The sequence below is a fragment of the Mustela lutreola genome, chromosome 18, assembly GCF_030435805.1.
Source record: "Mustela lutreola isolate mMusLut2 chromosome 18, mMusLut2.pri, whole genome shotgun sequence".
NCBI lineage: Eukaryota > Metazoa > Chordata > Mammalia > Carnivora > Mustelidae > Mustela > Mustela lutreola.
Window position 1 is genome coordinate 18,031,153 of NC_081307.1, and position 10,960 is coordinate 18,042,112.

The following is a 10,960-nucleotide window of genomic DNA, read 5'->3' on the forward strand; positions in this document are numbered from 1 at the left end:
ATATAAATGGAGAGACATGACATGATGTGTTCTTTTGTTTTTTGGCATGGAAATTTTTTAAATAGTGTATTTTTGCCTTGTTATTTCCACAAAAGCACTTAGCAACCTTTCATATTTTCAACATCATTTCTTGACAAGACAAAGAGAAGAGTAATCTGTGGGTGGCACTTCAAAATGATAATCAGAGGAGTGTCATAAAAAAGAACATCATGTCAGCTGTTAGAATGTTCCCCAACTATACTTCTTGAAGAGTCAGAATAAATGTCTTTGTGATTCCTTATCATATAGACTGAATTTACTTTTGATATCTAAAGGAAGTCACTAATTTTAAAGGAGAGGGCCTCACAACTAACATAGCAGGTTTAAAGGAGCAAAGGGAGGAGGAAATTATGTAGTCAACCTATTTAGGATTTTATTCCCTTTACTTGTCACATTAGCTTTCTTTTATTCTTCAAGACAAATGTGATCTAAAATATCACTGAACATGAATTGTGGATAACTCTGAAGAATTACTCTAATGTATTCTGATGCTTTCTTTTTATGTGCAGTAATGAAATCACCATCCCTAACACTTAATTAACGCTAAAACTGGCAATTATTCTATTTCTTCTCACCATCAGAATTTTGGTGAATGAAAAAAAACCCAGAATTTTGGTGAATGCTGATTCTCTAGATTTTCCAATTATAAAAGGAACAGCATGTAAATCTGACTCCATTCCTTCTTGTTTTTATGAAAAAGAAAAGATGTATTTATTTGAGAGAGAGTGAGAGTGAAGGAGTAGAGGGGTGTGGGAGGAATAGAATCTCAAGCAGACTCCCTGATGAGTACAGAGCCCTGTGCAAGACTCGATCTCACCACCCTGAGATCATGACCTGAGCTGAAATCAAGAGTCTGATCCTTGGGTGCCTGGGTTGCTCAGTGGGTTAAGCCTCTACCTTCAGCTCGGGTCATGATCTCAGGGTCCTGGGATCTGAGTCCAGCATCGGGCTCTCTGCTCAGCAGGGAACCTGCATCCCTCTCTCTCTCTGCCTGCCTCTCTGCCTTCTTATGATCTCTCTCCCTCTCTGTCAAATAAATAAATATTAAAAAAGAAAAAAAAAAAGAGTCTGATGCTTATCTGACAGAGCCACCCAGGTGCTTCTGTTTCTTATACTTCTGCCATACACATAGCATTAAGTGCTGGCATTGTACAACATTCTGCTTCTTTTTATTTTTCACCTGAGTTTATATTTAAATGGGATTAAATAGGCAACATATAGTTGATATTTTTTATCCGTTCTGATAATCTGTCTTTTTATCACTGTAGTTAGACCATTCAGATTTGAAGTGATTACTGATACAATTGGACTAATAATGAAGCTTTTTGTAACTACTTTATTCCCTACATTTGTGTTTTGTTCCTTTTTGCTTACCCTCTTTATTTTGTCTTCTCTCATTTTAATTGAGCATTTTACATGATAGTATTTTATCAACTCTCCCAGCATATCAATTATACCTTTATTTTATTGCTCATGGATTTATTATAATGTACGCTGTTAATTAAGCCGGTTTTATCTTCAAATAACACTATACCATTTCAAGTACTTTATAACAGAGTATTTCTAATAGTTCCCTTGTATCCCTTATGACACTGCTCTCTGCTATCGACTGAATTGTGTACCCACCCCCACACCCCTTGCACAAATTCATATGTTGAACCCCTCACATCCAATGTGATGGTATTTGGAGATAGGGCCTTTGCGTAGTAATTACATTTTGAAGGAATCATAGGATGGGGTATGGTTTTATGATGGGAAGAGAAAGAAAAGAAAGGGAGAAGTGGAGCGCATTCTCTCTCTCTCAGCCATGTGAAGACACAGAAAGAAAACAGCCATCCAGACTCCAGGAAGAGGACCTTCACCAAGCCAATGGGCCACCACCCTTCTCTTAAACTTCCCAGCCCCCAGAACTGTAAGAACCACCCAATAGGTGGTATCTCTTTATAGCATTCACCAAGCCAATGGGCCACCACCCTTCTCTTAAACTTCCCAGCCCCCAGAACTGTAAGAACCACCCAATAGGTGGTATCTCTTTATAGCAGACTAATACTTTACCATTCATTTCACGTAACCATATGCAATAATCACCTGGATACAGTGTTGTTATTAGTATTATTTTAAGGACTATAACCCAATCCTCTACCTTTCTTAAGGTAGGTCCAAGTTTCTGACCCTCACTTTCCTCCTCCTAAAGAACTACTTACCATATTTGTTTCAGAGCCTGTCTTTTGGCCATGAATACCCTCAGTATCTGGGTTTCTTCTAAGATTTTCTCTTTGTCTCCTGAAATTTGAATGATGACTCTGGGGATAGGTTTGTTTTTATGTTTATCCTTCTGGGTATGCTCTGAGCTAACCAGATTTGTGATTTGATATCTCTAATTTGGGGAAATTCTCAGCCATCATTGAATATTTCTTCTGCTCTCTTCTTTTTCCTCTCTCTGACAATCTAATTAATGTATGTTATATCTTTTGCAATTGTCCCACAACTCTTGAATGTTCTGGTTTACTATTATTATTATTATTATTATTCTCTTTGCATTTCAGTTGAGAATGCTTTCATTGACATATATTCAGCTCACTAATTTTTTCTTCAGGTGAGTTTTATTTACCAATAAGCCCATCAAAGGCATTCTTCATTTCTGTTACTATATTTTTGATTTCTTGAACTTTCTTTGATTATTTGAGTTTCCATTTCTTAGCTAACATTATTTCTCTATTGTGTTGACTTCCAAGCTTTTTATATATCAGGGGAAGCTATATTAGGAAGTCTCCTGATTAAGCATTAGAACATTTTCACTTGGTAATTTCCTCACTCAGAACAGTTTCCAGAATGTGCCATTCTCTTATCCAGGACCAAAGGAACACAGAACTAATATATTCTAAGAGCCAAGTGTTCTACCTTTAGGCAGCCTTAGCATTAAACAACTGAAGACAGATATTTAACCGTTCTCTTAAATCTAAAGGGAATTAGATTCATCAATCTTAAAAACTGATTTCAGCAATTAGTAATAGCCATTAATAGAAATCTGGACTATTGGCCTATCAAAGTAAGCTAAATTATACTGCACATTATACTGTGCAATGGATTTTAAGGAACTTGATAGCTTAGACGTATTATAGCATCTATATAATATGTATGTGCGTATTCTTCCCGTCAGTGATTTCAGATCCATTCTTCACCAGTCTCTATCCTCCCCTATGCCCTGGAAAATAGACTAAATCAAAATTTCTCTTTGCCTTCTGGCTTCTGGTTGGATTCAACAAGGGACAGGACCTCAAATGGAGGGAGGGGAGTGAGTTTGAGGCATCATTTCCCCATCCCTCCATGTTCCCCTCTGAGTTCACAGTTCTTCCCAACTGCTGCCTTCTCCATGTGAATATCCCTTCTAGAATTTTCAACTTCCCTGCCTGCTGCTTACCCATGCCTATGTTAGAAAATCCTGAATATTTATGTGCCTGACCCCTAGATCAATTTTCAGTACATAAGGCAGAAAAACACCCAACCTGTGATATACATGCTATTACCACACCCCCTTTTCTTTTGCCCACCTGTACGCCTGTACACATGGTACAATAATGCCTCATAATGAGGGTACTTAGCAAAGTATCAAGGTTCAGGAAATATGTCCAGGAAAAGATAGCCTGTAGGCTAGAAGCACAATTACAGCAGAAAACTGTAGTCTTGTTCAAAAGTATCTAATACAGTGCCTGGTTACGTGGTAAGCCAACAATAAGAATAGAGCTTTGATTAGCAAGGTCTACTTAGGTTAAAAACATAAAATAGAGGAAAAAATTATACCTAAGAGAAACTTGGAGATACAATTACTTCTAAAATTTTGGAGACCCATTTCAGCCACCACAATTACCAAAGCAGAGTGCACTGTTTTCCTGTTGGACAGACACCACATACCATGACATCACGTATGACTAAATGGGGACAGGTGGAGCACCAAAAATACTGACAACAGTCAAAATCTGGGAGGCTCATCTCTCTTTTACAGAAGAGCAGACAGAAGGTGTCATGGAGAAGGGCATCATCAGTTGTGGAATCCTAAAATCAAGGCGAAAGCTTCATATTGGAGGGAGTGGTAAGTGATGGAAAGAGTCCAAGTAGTATGAAGAATGAAAAGCACCCATTAGAGCTCACAGCTAGAAGATCATTGTTGAACTTGGCAGGAGCAACAGCAGTAGATAATCACAGGCAAAAGCCAGACTGCAGTGTACTGAAGAGCAAAACTAATGTTTGTGTGCTTTTTCCCTCCAACTCCAGCCACAGTGGCCTTTATCAGCTTCTCAAACATGTCATGTTCCCTCTGGGTGAGGGCCTCAATGTTCTCTCCTTTCATATGGTTGATTCTCTCTTAAGTTCAGTTGTCTCGGATTTTACTTCCTCTGCAAGGTCTTCCATGAACAACACATGCCATCTATCATACTGGATCTTCTTGTTATAGTCCATGTCTGAGTAATGAGTAATGTCTGCCTCCCATTGCCACATCTAGAAAAAGACCAGGACCATGTCTTGTTTTCCTGAGAAGGGTATTCCTAGCACCTAGTGACATTTCTATTATGTCATTTTTACTCAACTAGTAACTATTCCCCACATAAGACCAAAATCCATTGAATTTATTCATTCCCTTTGTTTCCCTGTGGTGTCTTGCATATGTAAGTGCTCAATAAATATGTTCAAGCAATCCATCACTAGTCAATTAAATTGAAAAAACAAAAACACAAGAAAACATACACTCAGAAAACCTAATAGAAAATATCTAGGCTGTATGGCATCTAGAATCTTCCCCAACACTATATGTTTGCTTTGTTCATTGTTGCATCGCTTTTGCCTAGAAAGATCCCTAGCACAGAATAAGTAAACAGCAGGTTGGTTTTTTTGTTGTTGTTGTTGAATTTATAAAGAAATAATTGAAAGAATTAAAAGTTTGTGTTTGGTCCAGTTTGTAATCTTGAGTTTAGAAATTTACAAGGCAAATTTTAAAATAATAGAAAAAGCAACAGCTTCTAAGATGATTCTACATGGCAAGGAATTCTGGCTTTTACTATAACTTACACCATGAGAAAGATAACAAGGAGGTACCTTCATAAGTCAGGGTGTCATACTGAGGATCTTTTTAATAAGCTTCAATTCAAAAGGTTATTAATAAATGTAAGACTCACACATAATTACAGACACATATGAAAAAAATTTGGTATCACCTAAGACCCACTAAAGCCAGAATAAATGAAAAATATAAATACTAAAAATGAAGGAGAGAAGGATTTTAGGTTGAATATGGAACTACAGGAAATATGAAATAAGTAGATCTTAAGTGCACAGCATTAGCCACAAAGAAAACACAAAGTGTACTGAGATCACTATGTGTCCACACAAATGGCTAAAAGAATAGCAGGCATCAGTGAAGAAATGGATATCTATCTCTTAATTTTGCTGCTGGGAAGGTAAGAGGGTATGACCACTTTGGAAAACATTTGCAATTTTTTATAAAGTTATACATAACTTACATTATGACCCAATTCCACTCATAGGTATTTATACAAGAAAAAATAAAACTTACATCTACAAAAAGACTTACATTTGAATGATCACAGCTGTTTTATTTATGACGGCCCCAGACTGAAAACAGCTCAAATATCCATCAATAGGTCAGCAGATAAACAAGTTATGGCCAACAATGGAATGCTTCTCAAAAGAAAAAACAGAAATAGATTACGTATACATTCTACAACATAGATGAGCCTCAAAAATATTTAAGTGAAAGAAGCCAGGATAAAAGTTTCATACTGTAAGATTACATTTATGTGAAGTTCTAGAATAGGCAAAACTAAACTATACTGAAATTAGATCAGGGATTGCCTGAGTTGGGTTATGGTCCAATCTATACCTTAAATTTATAAACTTACTTTTCATTGGAAAAGGACATAAGAAAATGTTTTGTAGTGATGGAAATGTTCTACATCTAATACGTGATAGTTGTTCCATGTATATATACATTAGTCAAACTTCCTATATTTTTAAAACTAGTATATTTTAGTTTTATTGTATGTGGATTGTACCCCAATAAGTTTTATTAAAATTTTGAAATAATACATTAACAGAAAAAAAAAAACGAAATAGGAGTCGTCAGCTTCTGTTTTGTTTCCATACTTACTGTTTTAAACATTAAATAGTAAAGATTCAAGATCAAATGTGGTAAAAAGATTATACAGTAACATCTGGTTCTTCTAAATTCAAGTTTTAAAATAGAAATTTATCCCATGTATTTTGGTCAAGATTCTTCACTGCCAAAATCAGAATCCATTCTGATAGATTAAATTGCACTATGGACTGAATTGTATACCCCCTAAATTCACATGTTGACGTGCTAACCCCAAATGTGACCATATTTGGAGACAGGCCTTTACAGAAATAAGATCATGAGAGCAGGGTCCTGATCCAATAGGACTGTCCTTCTAATAAGAGACACTAGACAGCTTGTTCCTCTCTGCCATGTGAGGGTGCAGAAAGAAGTCAGTCAATTGCAAGCCAGAAAAGAGTTCTCACCAGAAACTGTCCCTGTTGGACCCTGATCTTGGGCTTCTAGCCTTTGGAACTATGAGCAAATAGATTTCTGTTCCTCAAGCCACCTGGTCTATGGTTTTGTTATGGCAGCCAGAGCAAATTAACACAAATAGAAATTGTTTTATTATAGGATACTAGATGGCTTACAGAATCTCTGACACAGCCAGGAGACCAATTTTGGTCACCACTCAGGGATCTGATACTTGAACCTCTAACCAGAACATTCCAAAAGAACCAAGTATGTTCAACACACAGTTGTAAGAGCCAGCCATGTTTCCCCACATGGACACTGCCTCAGTTTCCTCCCTTGATTCCTCCAAGTCTCCCTGTCTGTCTGGCAGAGTGTAGGCCAGCCCGCCCATGCAATCCACTCCTCACTGTGCCCAGATCATTGGTAAGAACTTTGAGCTGCTTTCAGGGGACTTTGAGGAGTTCTTCAAGAAAAAGTTGAAGAGGAAATAAAAATATTCTATAGCCAAAAAAGGCGACCAAAGAATCAAAGACCAGACTAGTGAGTTGGATGTTCCTTTCCAAATTTCAAAGAAGCTTGGGAAAGGACAATTCTTGAGCCTTTAGTAATAATCACTGAAAGCAACACAATTTTATTGTAAGCTAGCTTTCTCAGATTGGCACAACTGGCTGATCTCAGACGAAAATTCAGAAGTCTTCTATATTATAACTTGCATAAGATTAAGAAATTTGAAACAGGTTCCCAAAAGAAAGTAATTAGTTGACTCATAACACCTCAAAAGGAAATTCCTAGGTATATGCCATTAGAAACATTTTTAAAAAAATGTTTTTTCATGCACACAGACACGTGTGCATGAACACACACCAGTTTATCAGATTTGCATATGGTCTAGTTTGAGCTGTGGGTCAACAGAGATGGCTTCTGATATCATATCTGCATGTTTTCTGCCTACTTCAACTAGTATAATTCACTTTTGCTCCACAGCCCGACACCACCCACCTTGAAACTTCTTAAGAGCACTTGGCTGAGACAAAAAAGATCTCTTCCACAATTTATCTGTTTAATCCCAGGCGATTTATTCCACCTCTCTGGGCCTCTGGTTTATCAAATGAACACAAGGATCATTTCCAAGGCCCATCCAAGCTCGTAGTCCCCATGATCCTTTTTTTTTTTTTTTTTAAGATTTTATTTATTTATTTGACAGAGAGAGGCACATCAAGAGAGGGAACACAAGCTGGGGGAGTGGGAGAGGGAGAAGCAGGCTTCCCATGGAGCAGAAAGCCCGATGTGGGGCTAGATTCCAGGACCCTGGTCATGACCTGAGCCGAAGGCAGACGCTTAATGACTGAGCCACTCAGGCACCCCAATCCCCATGATTCTTAAGAACTCTCCTGGGTTTGGTAGCACTTTTGTCCTTTCTGGAAAAAAAAAGAGTCTTTAATCTGCTCTTAACTAGGAGTTTATGAGGCTTATCCTATTGACAGGTCACTTAGCATTTGATATTGTTGGTTACAAAGGACAAATAGAGCATCTTTTCTGAAATATCTCTGTCCAGGACACCCCCAGTTCATAGCATTGTACTTTTCAGTATACCTAGGGAGTGATTTAAAAACAAAATTACCCCTGATGAATACAGATGCAAAAACCCTCAACAAAATATTCAAACTGAATCCAAAATACATTAAAAAAAATCATTCACCACAATCAAGTGAGATTTATTACTAGATTTCAAGGGTGGTTCAATATCTGCAAATCAATCAATATGATGCATCACATCAATAAAAGAAAGGATAAGAACCATATGGTCTTTTCAATACACGCCAAACAAAGCACCTGACAAAATACAACATCCATTCATGATAAAAAAAAAAAAAAAAACCTTCAACAAAGTAAGTTTAGAGTGAACATACCCCAACGTAATAAAGACCATCAACAACACAAGAAATAACAGGTATTGGGTGAGGATGTGGAGGAAGAAGAACACTCATGCACTGTTGGTGGGAATGCAAACTGGTATAGCCACTGTGGAAAACAGTATGAAGTTTTCCTCAAAAAGTTAAAAATAGAAATACCCTTTGTTCTAGCAACTGCACACTAGATATTCCCCCCAAAAATATAAAAACACTAATTCAAAGGGATATAAGCACCCCTATGTTCATTTTGGCATTATCTACAATATCTAAGATATGGAAGCAGCCTAAGTATCCACTAATTGGATAAAGAAGATGTGGTATATATATATAATGGAATATTATTCAGCCATTAAAAAGAGTGAAAACTTGTCATTTACAATGACATGGATGGAACTACAGAATATAAGACCAAGTGAGGTACGTCCGTCAAGGAAGACAAATTCTACATAATTTCACTCATATTGGAATTTCATAAAACAAAAGAGCAAAGGGGAAAAAGAAAGAGAGAAACAAGTCAAGAAACAGACTCTTCACTACAGAGAGCAAACTGATGGTGATTAGAGGGAACTGGGTAGCAGGATGGGTGAAAAAGGTGATGGGGACGAAGGAGTGCCCTGTTGTAAGCAGCACGAGGAGATGCAATGAAGTGTTAAATCACTATCCTGGACGCCTAAAGCTAATACAACACTGTATGTTAACTAACTGGAATTAAAATAAAAACCTAAAAAAAAGAAAATCAAACATCTGGGGGAAGGAAAAAGAATGAGGTGGATTATGAATTGTGTCTGAAATCTTCTAATGATTAACCTATTCCTGGAACTTTTAAACAACAGGAATAATCTTTAAACTAAGTTGTGTGTTCGAATCCCTCCAACTGAAATCCCAGAGAAGGCGTAAGTTGAAAGGAGTCTAGCATCAGCGGGAGACAGTCTGATAACTTCTCAACCCACATTCAAGACCACATCCAGTTTATCCTTCTTCCCCACTACAATCCTCATCACAATAAGAGCTGCCTTGGTATTTAACCAAAGGGCACACTCCTCTGACATTTGGGGATGATAATGTAGGTTAAAAATCTACAATTAAGGGACGCCTGGGTGGCTCAGTGGGTTAAGCCGCTGCCTTCAGCTCAGGTCATGATTCCAGGGTCCTGGGATCGAGTCCCACATTGGGCTCTCTGCACAGCAGGGGTCTGCTTCCCTTCCTCTCTCTCTGCCTGCCTCTCTGCCTAGTTGTGATTTCCCTCTGTCAAATAAATAAATAAATAAAATCTTTAAAAAAAATCTACAATTAAATCAATTGGCTATTTTTAATATTTCACTGCACAGGTTTCAGAAAAGGAAACTTACCTGTGACATGAAATTTTGAGAGTCAAAGCAGTAAATCATATGGAAAGGGACACTAGGCATGAATAATTTACATTTTATTTATCACATATATAAAAACACTTAGAAAATTTTACTAGAGGCAACAGGCAATGAGAACAGGATTGTTCTTGTTTTAGTTTTCATTTCAGATCTCGTGGTTTTGGTGAACACAATTTCTTTTAATCTTCTCTAGCACAGTCATACTAGTTCAAAGCTTCTAAACCCCTACAGTCTAGTTTCACTTGTTCAAATGATGCATTTTTCTTGGGTTCATTATGAGAATGAGAATCATAAGCCTTCTTGCATAACTCAACAGAATCTAGACACTGCAAAAAGGAATCAGAACAAATAGGAATGCTGAATCTTCAAATTCATTTCCAAAACTAAAAACAATCTACTCTCAATTTGTATTTTATTTACTTGCATACTCTTTGGCAAAACACTTTTAGTATAAATTCATAAGTAATGATCCCTTTGTAAAGACTGACAATACTCTTTCTTGAAGTCATGTGACTTCTCAGATTTGCAGAGTGAAGAAATGACTGAGATTAATAGAGAACTGCTAAGGTTTGATGTATGGTATTTGTGAAGAACCCTGACTCATTTTTCTGTGTGCTCCCAGACCCCTTTACCACCAACATGTGAATTAGTGGGAGCTGAGAACTCACCTTAAACACCCTGTATGTTCTCTGATCAAGTACAAAATAAAGATCCTCTTCCTCAAAATGCTGCACGTTTTGATGTAAGATCAGTTCTTACTGAAGCATTCTAGAACTGTCAATTCCCTTGCTACATTACCTGTTCTTCATATTCTGCTGAGGCCAAAATGTGTCAAATGGACAGATTGCTCTGCCAGAGACAGTCAGATTTTGTCAAACCAAGAAAATTAAACCCAGGCCCTGCCATAAAAACACAGCTTATGAGCCTGCCGGAAGCACCAGCAAAACTGGCCTCGCTAACAGCTGCATTCCCTCCTGGCATTTCAACATTGGCCAAATGTTGATTCAAAGCATACCAAAATCCAAAATTTCTCAAGCAACCTCTGTTTCAGCTGACATAGCCAAGTGTTTTTGGGTAAGTGGTGTTTTGTCAACCCC